Source organism: Falco cherrug, chromosome 5 (genome assembly GCF_023634085.1).
Source record: "Falco cherrug isolate bFalChe1 chromosome 5, bFalChe1.pri, whole genome shotgun sequence".
Taxonomy (NCBI): Eukaryota; Metazoa; Chordata; class Aves; order Falconiformes; family Falconidae; genus Falco; species Falco cherrug.
This window is the reverse complement of record NC_073701.1, coordinates 37,067,577-37,080,349: the sequence shown is the minus strand read 5'-3', so window position 1 is coordinate 37,080,349 and position 12,773 is coordinate 37,067,577. Positions and strand designations below refer to the sequence as shown.

Genomic DNA, 12,773 nt, shown 5'->3' with positions numbered 1-12,773 from the left:
GTCAGGGGGATTTGTTGCGTTGATTCAATGGGGTTTGGATTGGCCCTGCAAGGGTAAAAGGCTGCTGCATGAGAAAAAGGAAGTTTGGAGGCTACATAGCCACAAGCTAATATCACTTCTTCAGCATCCTGCGCCATGGGCAGCTGCAGTAGCATCAGAGTGTGTGAGAGAGAAAGGTATAAAGCAGAATACTGTGAGAGCAGGGATGTTTTTAAATGGTATGGAGTTTTCCAAGGAGGTATGAGGAAATGCCTTCAGGCACAGGTAGGAGAGACTAGGAAATACCATGTATATAATATTGGTATAGCTACTTTGTAGCAGAGATTTGTTCAGGAAAAAGGCAGTCGTTTGGTCTTTTTGATTTACCTGGTTCTATGGCCCATGAGAATAGGTGCAGAAAATTAGTGTTACCAGCAATAGGAAAGGATTTCACTGTTAAGTGTTGAGCAGTTGGGGGCGGGGGGAAGAGATATTAAGGATCGGCTCCCCCAGCTCCACAAAGGTGGGAGGTGATGACTGGCTTGTGTTCACTCTGCACATTTTGCTTTAAAATGAATGTTGAGAATGGATTTCTCTTAAAAACTGTGTCTCTAAGGGCCTCAGCTCCACCTGCTTCCCACAGCGTGATGCTGTTATGCACAGGACATGCTCTCAGGTTACAGTGGTATAATCTTTGATTCCCAGGTATTTGAATTATCCTTTTGTATTGAGAGGATTTCAGGGAAGTGGAGACCCATTATCAAAGTAAGCAGTGGTGCAAGGTGGAAGTGTGTTGCCTGCCTTCTTCTAAAGGAGATGCTGTGTTAGCACTAGGATCCTTTGCTCTCTCCAGCAGGTATGAGCCTGAAAGATTGCAATGGCTCACCATGATCATCCTCAATGTGTCGTCTTAGCTGGCATTGCTGCAAAGGGTGTTGGTGACACTGAGGTCATCTACTCCCTTTAAAACAACTCCTTCACAATGCTTTACAGCAAATCCTAATTTGAGAAGGCAGAAACTGGGGTACACTTGATTGGTTCGTTGGTTTGTTGGTTTCATCCTTTTCTGCAGAGGACAAACTCTTGCATGGGTACTGTTGTGTTGTAAGAAACACACCAACTATATTTTGCCTTTATCTGTAGATAAGAAAGAACTTGCGGTGGTGGATGACGACAATGAAATGTATGTCCGAGGTGCAGTCCAAGGTGTTCTCTTTCATCACTCTTTCTTACACTCCTTTTTCCTTCTCAGGGGTGTCACTACTGTAAATCATCTCTAAATACTCATCTAGGCCTGGTTCTTTATCAAGGGGAGTACTTGACTGAACAGCACCCAAGTGGAATGGTTATTGCTGCTCTGGTTTGCACTGCTGTCCCACCCAGCAGTGCCCTAAGGGCATGCTAGTCTGGGCCAAGGGCAGAGGTCTCTTCTTCCTGCTGGGCTGTCTCTTGGAAAGACCTGGTGTTTCTTCAGCCCTTGGCCCTGCAGTACTGTGACCCTGTGAGACAAGGATTTAGGGAAGGCAGTGACTGAAGCCACCAGATGGTGCCCTAGGTCCTCTCTGCTCTCTTTCCTGTCCCCTACCTGCCCACATCCCCCTGCCAGCTCCCCTGGTAGCCCCCAGACCACAGACTCTGGGGGTGGACACCTACAGCCATGCAGAACATTCCCAACCATCACTGTCTTCTGCCCCTAGGGCTGGTGCCTCTGGCACCCTTCACAGCTTTGCACCATAGCCCAGGTGCCACCAGCAGTTGTGAAGAGATGAGGGCAGGACAGGTTCCCCTCCTTTGTGTCTGTGAAGCCTGGACAAATAGCTTAACTTGGTACCAGGGTCTTGGCACGGGGCTGCCCAATGTGAGGGACAGGAGAGTGGCTGCTGACACCATCACTGGGTGAGACTGGCATCTGAAATGCACACTTAGTAAGATGTTAGGGGCTGCTTGGAGATGCCACCACCTTATTTCACCATTTGGAAATGTCATCTTGCCTTGGGTTTGGGAAAACGTATTTTGTGTCTGTGGTGAGAAAATTCTTTGCAGTATATGCTGCTCCTCTTTGCTGTGTCAGGAAGCTGATGAAGGCTCAGATACTGCTTTTTCTGTGTTTTGGGATTCTGTGGTGGTCAAGATTTGCCATGCACAGTGAAGTATCATTAAGAGTTTATAAGCAAAAAAGGACAAGGTCAGAGAGCACTAGTGGTCTTCAAGGGAAGAGGAGAATGTGAACCTTCAGTGTCTTCTTTTGCTTGATTCTAGGGCAAGCCGGTCTCCACTTACTGTCAGGGATAAAATGTTTTCCTTTGTTAATGATAAAATAAAAATGCAGGTTACTATTAGTAACTAGTATGTTACTAGGTACTTCACTATTAATAACCAGGCCTTCAAGCTGCCAAATTGTGTTGTGAGCTGTGTATCTGCAAGGTTCACAGCACCAGCTCTGCAATGACACGGCCACCTGGGAACAAAGTGCGATGGTGCTTTGACAATACCAGGCAGGTTCCCATGAGAAGTGACACAGGAGGGCAAGTTGTCAGCTCCTGAGGCAAGGACTGTTTAGGCAGGAGGAGTGGGCTCACGTTTCTGGGAGGGAGTCTTTCTCCTCACCAGCCGATGAACCTCTCCTGGGGCTCCTCTTTTCTTTCAGTTCTTTAAAGTATGTGGGTTGTGTTGTATTGCTCCGGGCCACACGAAGGTTTGGATATACAGCTGGTAGGGCCAGGCAGGTCAGCCACCCTGCTTTAAGGAGTCAGAATGTAATTAACCAAATTGGAACAGGGTGAACATGGAAAAGCTAACATATGGGCTTCCTCAAAATGTTACATCTTTTAATAACCAGTCAGGGCCTCTGGTTTCTGTCCCATCTGAAAGATTTGTCTGCCTACATTTTTATGCAATGATATCTGAGTACGTCCAGTGGTAGTAATTGTACCCAAAATACCTGTACCACAGTGAGCTTCCCTCCCTTGTGAGGGAATTAGCCCTGTAATGCTACTAACAGTGCTTTTGGCACTGACACGTGCCATTAAAATAAAAGATTTCAGAAGTCCTTGCAAGGCTTAGTATGATGTTTCAGCTTCATACACAGAAAAAAATGGAGACTCGGGAGGTTAAGTGACTTCTCCAAAATTGTAGAGAGTTAGAGGTGAAGCTGCGTAGAGAATTCAGGTTCCTGTGTCCTTATTTGTATCAGGTTGTCCAGGTAGGAGCCAGTAGCTAGGTGGGTAGTCCCTGTTTGAGCTCCTCATACTTTAGGAAAAAAGGAAGTTTCTTCCTGAGTCACCAGCACCGGTTTCTGCAGCACTTTGCTTCACATTTTTTATTTTTTCATGCAGGTGTCGATCAGGCTCATGTCTGCCTGTCTGAGGTCTGTTTGCTGAGGTAGCATAGCTGCAGGAGAAGTTACTCCTCTCTTTTACAGAGGTATTCACCATTTTGGCAATCAGGTAAAGCTTGTCAGAGCCAAATTGTCATGGAAAGCCTGAATATGTATGCTGTAATTCCCCAAATAAGTGTTTATGGAGGGAATGTGCTGAGGTGCCGCGCATCTAGCTCAAGAAGTCTTCCTGATTGCTGAAGAAGTGTGTGAGCATGTTGAGAGGGGTTAGACATGGAAGAGTAAATGGCTGCAGCTGTTTGTTGCAAAGGCGCTCTCTGCTGTGAGGAAAGGAGGCAGGGAAGTCCCTACCATCCCAACAGTTGGATGCTGGAGAAGAAGGAGGTGTGAAGAGATGTGATAATGCTGATAATTACACGAATGGAAATGCTTGTCATTCTTTTTAATGTTTAAAGGAAACCACAGTTTTGAGGTGATGTAATTCCTGCTCGGTTGGGTTGTTTATTCAGGCTGTGCAGTGCTGCACTAGCACATGGGGAAGAGAAAGTAAAACTTCAGCTTGGCTTTTGCTCTCTTGGGATTTCTGTACACTTTCAGACTCATTCAGGTCAAGGCAGGGTGTGAATCTGAAGTACAACAGCTCTTCTGGCATGGCCTTCTGTACAGACCGGCCCTTTGCTAAGGATTGTGCAAAATGCAGATGGGGATTTTAAAGAAACAAGTTTAACAGAAGGAGTTGTAACTCTTCTTCTTCTCCTCCCCAAAAGATATAAAATAATCTTGCTGTCCATAAAAATCAGGTTAGCTATTCTGGGTTCTTGCAGAACTAAAATGAATGTAGCATCTCTCATTTCCAGTCATGGTAAGTCACCAGATATCAATTCTTAATTGCTTGATTAATCTTGAATTTTCAGAGCTGACAGTGCCTGTCCTAGCACTTAAACAAGAGCTACATTTAAAAGAAAGGAGAAAATACTTCCTTTGTTGTGTTTTTCTTTCTTTTAAACATAACCTGCAAGGTAAGAGCATGGAATTACAGAGAGGTTTGTATCATATATTGTCCTGAGAAAGACGGGCCATTAGGCAGAGTACAAGTGAAACAGTCAGGAGGTTCATGATAAACTAGAGGGATGTAATGGATTATTTTTAGGATGTGCTTCAGCAATTCATTACAAGACTATCTCAAACCCAAACATTAGTACATTTACATTTGGTGTATGCTTGTGCATGTTAGGCCTTGGTTTTCATTTAAATAAATAAGCAGAAAAGTTTCCTTTATGAAGATCATGACATTTCTAAGTAAAGAAAGGCCATTTAAGGTCAACAATTATGGGAGACTATACCTTTGTGTGCTTTGTATGTGGTTGGACTGGTAATTATCTCTGCACATGCCTCCCTAAGGGGTCGTGTTAAAAAAATATAGACCAAATAAGAAAAGACATTCAAACCCCTTATAGAACATTTATAAAATTGTTTTGGCCTTCCTATAAAATTGTTTTGGCCTTCCCCTCCCCCCCCCCCCCCCTCCATGATTGTGTGTGGCACATCCAGGATGCAGAGCAACATAGTATATCAGCCCTTGCTTGGGAGGAACATATTATACTGTTCGGGCTCCTTTTCTGTATGACAGGCAGGCGAGAATATGTGCCGGCACGGTGTGATGTAAAGTTGTTAGGGGTACAAGTTCAAGTTGGCTTTCCTATGTTAGAAAAAGTACTTATCTTGATCTCCTCCCTCTAACTAAGGAATAATAAAGCCTCTGATTTTTTTTCATTCCAATTAACCACTGTATCTGGATGCTACAGTCTTTCTGAGAGAGGTAAGTGCCATCCAGGACATCTACTAAAAAATCTGTGTAATCCAAGGGAATGTTACGGTGACAATATCAAAACACAGGAGTGCCACTGCTGCTTTCTTACCAGATGATGAGCTGGTAACCTCTCAGGAGAATCCCAGCGGTAAAAGGGAAAAATTCTGACAATACAGACCCCACACACACTCCCAACTCCTCTGAACACAGCATTCCCTCTATGGCTACCTGCTGGAACTAAGCATGGTTATTTTGGACTACAGGTGTAGTACTGGGCTGAGACCTAGTGCTTTCCAGATGTCCCGGTTAGTGGGCAGTTAAATGATCCCAAAGGCATATTGTCCTCATCTAATCCTTTCCTGCAGTTAGGGTTTCTTAAGTGGTTTCTTGTATGCTTTGCTCCATCCAGTCTTGTGTGAATCAGGTGATGGGAGCTCCTCTGGGATGCCATCTTGCAGTCTTGTAGATTAATGTTTCCTTTGCTTAATTTAATTTACATTTATACCATTTATACTCCCTCAGACAACCTTAAACAGTCTTTCTCACTCCCTGGTGCTTCTCCACCCCTGAAGTTCTACGGGCAATTCCCGTGATGCTCTTCACAGTTGTTATTTGGCCAACCTACACACGCTGTAATCCCTTCCAGCTTTTTTATCATTTTATGTTCCTCTTTTTTTATTTCCCCCCAAGTTGTTGACATCTAGCTAGCACTGAGTTGTCCAGAACTAAACATGTCTTCAAACTGCGGTCTCACGACTATATTAAAAAATGGGACTATTGCCTATATCTCTGAGAAGAGGTCTCTGCCTTTACAACCCCAAATTAAATTAACTGCATGATTTTTGCTGCCATATCACATTGCAAAAACATATTAAATCTGCTGTCTCCTGTCTCCCTGAGGTCTTCTGGTATTTCTGCTTTCAGTGCTTGAGTGCAGATGATTCCTCTCTTCACCTCAGTTTCTATCTTTCAGTAGGTTGTATGTTGTACCTACTGCCTTTTTAGACACATAGGATTATTCAGGGTTTCCCTTTGAGGAACAACAGTGTGATTCCTTACATATAAGTAAATTCTCTATTTTTTAGCATGAAATAGTCTGTCTCCACCATTTCCCCTCCAAGCCGTTCTATGATAATCTGCCTGAGTGCAATTAAAAGGCATGTTACTCTTTGGTTTCCAGATTTCCTACTTGTAACTGCATAGAGCGCTGGCCTTTATGTTAATAACCTGCAACAATCTGTTTGAACACCACATACTGAGGATCACGGGTTGAAACTCTTTTTCTGGAGAAAGGGAAACACTGTTCTTCCCTTAAGAAGTTTCTGTTCCAACTGTCAAGAATATGGATTAGCTTTTCTTTGGTGGGGAATGACATATTAAAATGTTGCTTTGTGGAGGAAACATCTTTCTATGGGTGGCTCAACACTCTGAAAGTAACTTCCCTGGGAAATAAGGTCTGGCACAGAAATTGCTATCATCCTTATTTTCTCTGGTATAAACGCAGAGCAACGTGAATAGAGGAGAGGAAATAAAAAACCCCAACCTCATGAAACCAAAACACTTTGCTCCACGCACCATTTTCTTCCTGGGGAAAGAACAAGAAAAAGAAAAACAAACCCTCCATGTGACAGGTGTTATTCAGATCAGCTAATGCAGTCCTAGAAAGTACGTGGATATTACATTTATGAAAACAGTGTAAGAATCGATACAGAAGGGAATACATTTTATCATACGCTATTTCACAGATAAGAGAATCTGGAAGAATCAATCAAAGCAAGCAAGACATTATAAGTGGCGTTGTAGCCATGATGGTCTAAAGATCCTAGGGAAGCAAGGTTTGTGGCAAAAGGTGGTATCTTTTATTAGATAAACTGATAAGGCTGGAAAAAGCAAACAAGCTTTTGGGCACAGGGTCTCTGTATCAGATCTGACAGAAAGCAGCAGTATTCAAGCTAACTACAGGTTTGATGCGGTTGTTCTTATTTTAATCTAATTATATTCATCAGTTTGACCACTTGAGAAAAAAAGGAGCACCTATGAAGCAGAAAGGGCATGAGCAGAAGTGACTGACAGGTTGTTGGTTCTCTGCTGGAGCACTAGCAAAAAAGGGTTGTTTGTGCTGGTGACAAAGGGAGAGGTCAGCAGGGAGGCTGTAATGGGCTAGGAAGGCAACACCTCCATTAAATCCATGAGCTTTAGTATCCAGGGATTATAAGTTTTAATTCTGAGCTTTATCTTTTGGGAACATTTTGTATGTCTCCTTTGGGATAAGGAACTGAGGGGTTTGAGTTGTTGCTGTCTGACAGATACTCTCTTAATGATGAGTATATGTTTCTGTCCTTTAATGGCTGGCTGTACGCACTCATCCTAAGACAGAAATTATTTAGTTTAATTCACGTGGTTTCTGTGGGGGTATCTCGTGTGCTGGGTGAAGTGATGAACTGTAGAGATTTGGGATGAGTTACATGCAGGAACAAAGAATTTTGGCGGTTTTGCTAGGTGAGGAAGGGCATTGATTATGCTGTCTGTGGAGCGGTACTGGTGTATTTCATGTTTGATGCTCTGGTGGTATCTGGTTCTATTTCATGTGTTTTCATCTGCGGATTTGCTTCCTGTAACAAGCTGGGAAAGGGAGAGCCTGAAGGTTAGAAGAGACACAGGGAAAAAAAATCTTTCCGAGACAGTAATTTAAAAGATTATTTTATGTATGAATTTTAGCGTGGAATATTATCGCTATCAGGGGCACATGGTTGTAGGAGGGAATGCTACGGTACAGACTCTGAAATAAAAAGCAGAAAAACAAATTTGCAGAAAGCTAATGTGGTCAGAGACTTTGCCAGTCCTTGCTAATTTTTGTTGCGCAAGACAAACACCAATTAAACCCTGAGTCCTTGAAAAGTGATTTTCTAAAATTGCTGTTGTTCCTGTCATATCTTTATTGTAGTAAATTCATATCTACTTTGCTGGAAAAGTGACCTTGCTGGATCAAGCAGATCACCAGTGTTCCCCTCAGTGCAGGTGCAACAGTATCTGCAGGGCTGGCTGAATCTCACAGCTTCTTGGTGCGTTTTGGATGGCTGCTGGTCTTATTGCATCCACTTTATAGGGGAAGTTTTATGGTCTGTATGTTCTTGTGTATGTGCTAGCTTGCAGGGTGCCGTTTTTTAATGTCAATTGTGGTGTCTAGAAAGCTGATGCCAGTGTAGGAGCAATCTTGGGACTGACTAGAGCGGCAGGGAAGCTGCTCATTGAATTTGCAGTTGTATTTGATGAAAGACGCTGAGGTTTTCTGAGCTGTCGGCATTTCTGATAGAAATGTCATCTGTGTTTCCTATATACAGCCTGGCTTGGTGTAATGTTTTTCAGACTTGGCCTATGAAGAAAAATGGCATATTGGGGCATTAAAGAGCTGCAGAAAGGTGATCTCTTTCTGCCCCCCACTTAGAGCTCGGCAAACAAAAGATGACTAAATGCTGTCTGAAGAAGAGAGCTGGATGCTTGCGGCATGATGTAGCAGATATGAAAATTTCACATGGTTCAAAAAACCCCCAAAAGAATACTCAATGCATTAAGAAAAATCCGTTGGAAGATATTAAATACAGAGACCTCAGCTGTGGGTCTGGAAGTGCCTGCCCACAGGATCACTAGGTCGCAGGGGGGTCTTCGCAGGGGGGTCTTCGGGGGCAGTGTTGCCGTCTGCTTGTTGGAACCGACTGTCTTAGGGTTTGACTGTTCAGCACTCTTGGAGGTAGGGTGCTGCTCTGACTCAGTCCTGCCATTTCTCTGATGTCTTCTAGAGAAAACGAGGGGTTTTTCCTCTCTTTTGTTGCGAGCCCAAACTAGAACACACATAATTACGTTTTTATTTACTTTCCAGGCTGCTGTGGCAGGCCCAGGCCTATGCATCAGGGCCCGAAGCGCAGCAACAGCAGCCTCAGGAGGGGAAGGACCCACTACTCAAGGACCCGTTCTATCCGCTCCTGCTCCACGCTAAAGGCGGCCGGCGGCGCCGCTGCCCGGCTCCCCCGCGGGCTCCCCCAGCCGTGAGGCGGCCGGCGGCCGTTCCTGGGAAAGCCAGCGCCTGTCCCCAGACCCGCCGCGGCTCCCTCTGCTCCACCGCAGCGGGCGGGCGGCCACCCCGCCCCGGAGCGGGGCCTGCCCAGCCGGGGCAGAGGCCGATCCTAGCGAGGCCTGGGGTGAGGGCGGGCCCGCGGCGCCGCCTCCTCTAGGAAACGGGGGCGAGAGCGGGAGCCGGGGGGTACACGGGGACGACACGCGACGGGGCACAGGGGCCCGCGGCAGCGCCCTCCCCCGCCGCCTCCCCCTCCAGGCAGCGCTGTGAGATGCCAGAGCCCTCCTCCGCGCCCGGCCCTGCCGAGGGAGCCCGCCCCGCCGGCGGCTCCTCCTCCTCCCCCGCCGCCGCTCTGCCAGCAGCCAGTCGGGCCTGAGACCCGCGCCCGGCTGCGGGGCCTGCCCTGAGCGCCGGCGGAGGGCGGGCAGGGGAGCGGGGGGGACCAGCACGGAGAAGCCCCGGAGACCGAGCCCGCCGCGGCACATGAGCTGACAGGATCCGTACCCGCTCCCCTCCGCGCAACAAAGACTGGGGAGCCCCTCTGCCCGCCGCGGGACGGGGCGGGGCGGGACGGGGCTGCCATGGGACCCTGAGGGCCGGCCCCCACAGGTAAGCGGCGGCCCTGACGGCGGTTGCCCGCCCGCCTCACCTGGCGCGCGAGGCGCCCCCCCACCTCGCGGGCGGGGCGGGGGTTTCACCCGGGCGGGGGCGGCGCGGGAGGGGGGGGCGGGCACCCCGCTTCCTTCCCTTCCCCCCGATTTGTGCTGGGGTGACTTTGTAAATCTTGGGGTTTGTTGCCCCCCCCCCCCCCTCCGCGTGCGGTGTTACCGGGGGGCTGTTTGTTCTTCCGCGGGCCGCAACCCCGGCTCTGCGCGCGCCCCCCCGCCCGGGGCTCCGCGTGGCGGGGGGGGGGGGGGGGGGGGGGGGGGGGGGGAACGACCCGCCGCCCTCGCGTCTCGCGCGCCCCGGCCGCCTTCCCCGCGCGTGCAGGGCGGGCGCCGCCGCGGCGGGGCGGGGGGTCTCCGGCGGGCGGGGCGGGGGCGGCCGCGCTCGGGTGCCGAGGGCGCGGGGCGGGGGGGGGGCGCTGGCGCTGCCCGCAGACCGCCGGTTGTCCCCGCGCGGGGGTTCCTGCCCGGCGGGCAGCCTCGTTCGCCTCCGGTGCCTTCGTGTTACGTTCATGTTACGGCGAGCAAACAGTTACTGCCGTGCGGTTTTGTGCAGTGACCCCCCCTTCCTTCCCCTTCCTTCGCCCATAACCCCCACCCCCACCCCCACACCCCCCTTATGGACCAAGGCGTACTGACCGACCTTTGTCGCTGTTAAGAAGAATATTAAGGTGATTTTTTTATTATTATTTTTTTTTGTCGAAGCGCCATCCCGCTTACGAGCTGCTTTTCCCAAGCCAGATCGCTGCTGGCGATGGTAGGCAGCCCCCTCCCACCCGGGACTTGTCCACCGGGACAGTGGCTGCTGGAAGTTGTTGACAGCGGCGGGGGCGCGCACATGTGCCACACGCGGCCGAGGTTTACGGCTGGAAACTCCCGGTTGGAGCCCATGGAGCGCCATGGGGACACCCGCCGCTGGGTGAAAATTATCCCGGCAAGGCTGGTGTCTGAAGCTTTTTCTGGTTTGGGGAGTACTTCTTCCCGGTTTTGCTGCGTGTGGGTGCTGAGAGTGTGGTGCACTGGGGATGTAGGGGTCAGGAGGAGTTTGTGGGTAGCAGAAAGGGGTCCTAGGGACGTGGGCTGGGGGTGCAGGAGGGACTTGCAGGGAGCTGTGGTGGCACAGGGACAGGCAGGAGGTTGGAGAAGAGCGGGCAGAGGGTGAGCAAGAGTGATGGGAATGGGGGGCTGTGGACAGCCTGGGCAGGGGGCTTGGTCCCGCAAGTGCTCTCCCCTCTTGGTGTATATGGCACAGTGCAATGCTGCTGAAGAGAATGGATTTATGTTTGAGGGTTTTCTTTTTTCTTTATTTTCTTCAATTTGTTTTTTGGTTCATGACCCTTTCTGCTGTGGTAAGAAAATAACCTGTTCCTGGGCACGGCTAGCATGTTTCTTTATATGCCAAGTGGCTGCCTGGCTTGAGTCTTAGCACAGGCGCCCGTTAACCCTGGCTCTGTCCAACTGGAAGTGTCCCTGGGAAGGAGTCTTCCCCTGCACGGTCATGCATGGTTATCTTGGCTTGTGAGGGCACAGAAGAAACCACAGTTCCCTTTCAGAGGGAGGTGTTGGGCTGGACTTGATAATTGTGCTAGATCTCTTCTCTTTAAGTCAAAATTAAGCTTAGGTAAAGCTACAAGGTGAGGAGAAGCAACCCATCTGTTGCCCTCTGGGTGTCTGGTGCCTGTGAGGGCAGAAACAGCTCCGGTGAAGCCATTTGGGTTCAAGGTGGTGGGGCAGGACCATGGTTCAAGCAGTCAGAAACCGAACACACGCCAGGGAAGGCAGCAGGGAGAGAGGAAACTGAGGGTGTGTAGCAGCTTCTGGTGCAACCAGTGTGTCCCAAGACATTTCACTGCTCCTCTTGCTGCAGGCTTTGGAAAGAAAGGGAGTGCATGAGCGAGGAGGTTGGGTAGATACTGCTGTTTGCCTCAACTGTTCAAAGACTACCAGTCTGCCCACTCATGCTACCCCCACCCCAGCATTTTTAAGCAGTGGCATTCGGGTCCTTGTCGGTGTCCTTTGGGTGAACCAGATTTGCCAGTTTATGCATATCTTCATGCAGACTTGGACCTGGGGTTTATTTTTAATGAAAGCCATGAATCTTATGTAGTGTGATTTCAGTTAAAGGAGCTAATGCTCTAAACTGAGGCAAAACTGTGAAAGCAGCCATTACTGATTTTAATTGCTCTTTTTTCCCCAACCCCTTCTTTTTCTAAGATTCCTGTCCTGACTCCCCTCCCTTTGTGGATGTTTCTTGGTTATGGTGGGAAATGGAAGGGAATTTAGAGCTAAGAATGTGACTAGTTTTTAATGTAACCAGTTCTGTCACGAGGGCCTGGACTGGGACCCTGACAGTTTGTTTCATGTGGGTCATTAGCTGCCGTGGAAGACTAATGACTGTGGCTGAGAACTTGTGTTTTCACAAATAGGAGAAAAGGCTGGCTTTTCCCCAGAGTGGATGGGATGTTTCAAGTGAAAGTTAGTTCATCTGTCCCTTCCCTTCAAAAAAACGTACAGCACACTTTTGAAACTGAGTCATGAGGTACAATTTATTTCGAATATTTTAGGTTTATTATGAATTTGATGTACTTTGGCCACATGCTCACTGGAAACTGTAAGACAGTCTTGTTCCGATTTGCCCTCTCTGGGCTCGAGAAGGTGATGAGGGAGTTTCCTTGCTGCAGCCCTTTTGGATCTGAGCAGAGCAGAAGTGTCTTAAAAGGGTCGTGACAACTGCTGTACAATCCCCTCTCTGCAGAGGTGGTAGAGGAGCAACATAAACTGTCCAGCCCCGTCTTTCTGGGCAGCCGTTCCTGACAGGGGTGAGCTGGTAGCAGGTGAGGTTGGAAATGGGAAGGGGTGGAATATTTTGATGCCTTGTGCTCTGGACAAACTGGGAAGGGAGTGTGCGAG

General features: G+C 48.7%; 1 protein-coding gene across 10 annotated transcripts in view; it reads left to right on the top strand.

The window, feature by feature from the left end:
* Positions 1 to 12,773, top strand: part of TCF20 (transcription factor 20) — a 150,168-nt gene that overhangs the window by 9,976 nt on the left and 127,419 nt on the right. For 6 of the 10 annotated variants that reach the window (XM_055712861.1, XM_055712853.1, XM_055712856.1 and 3 more), the window contains exon 1: positions 9,634 to 9,807. The exons of 2 other annotated variants lie outside the window; for them this stretch is intronic. The gene's annotated coding sequence lies outside the window, so the exon portion shown is untranslated. Of the gene's footprint in view, positions 1 to 9,629; positions 9,808 to 12,773 lie in introns of those variants that run through there. 2 more of the 10 variants (XR_008732647.1, XM_055712862.1) reach the window with 2 other exon arrangements.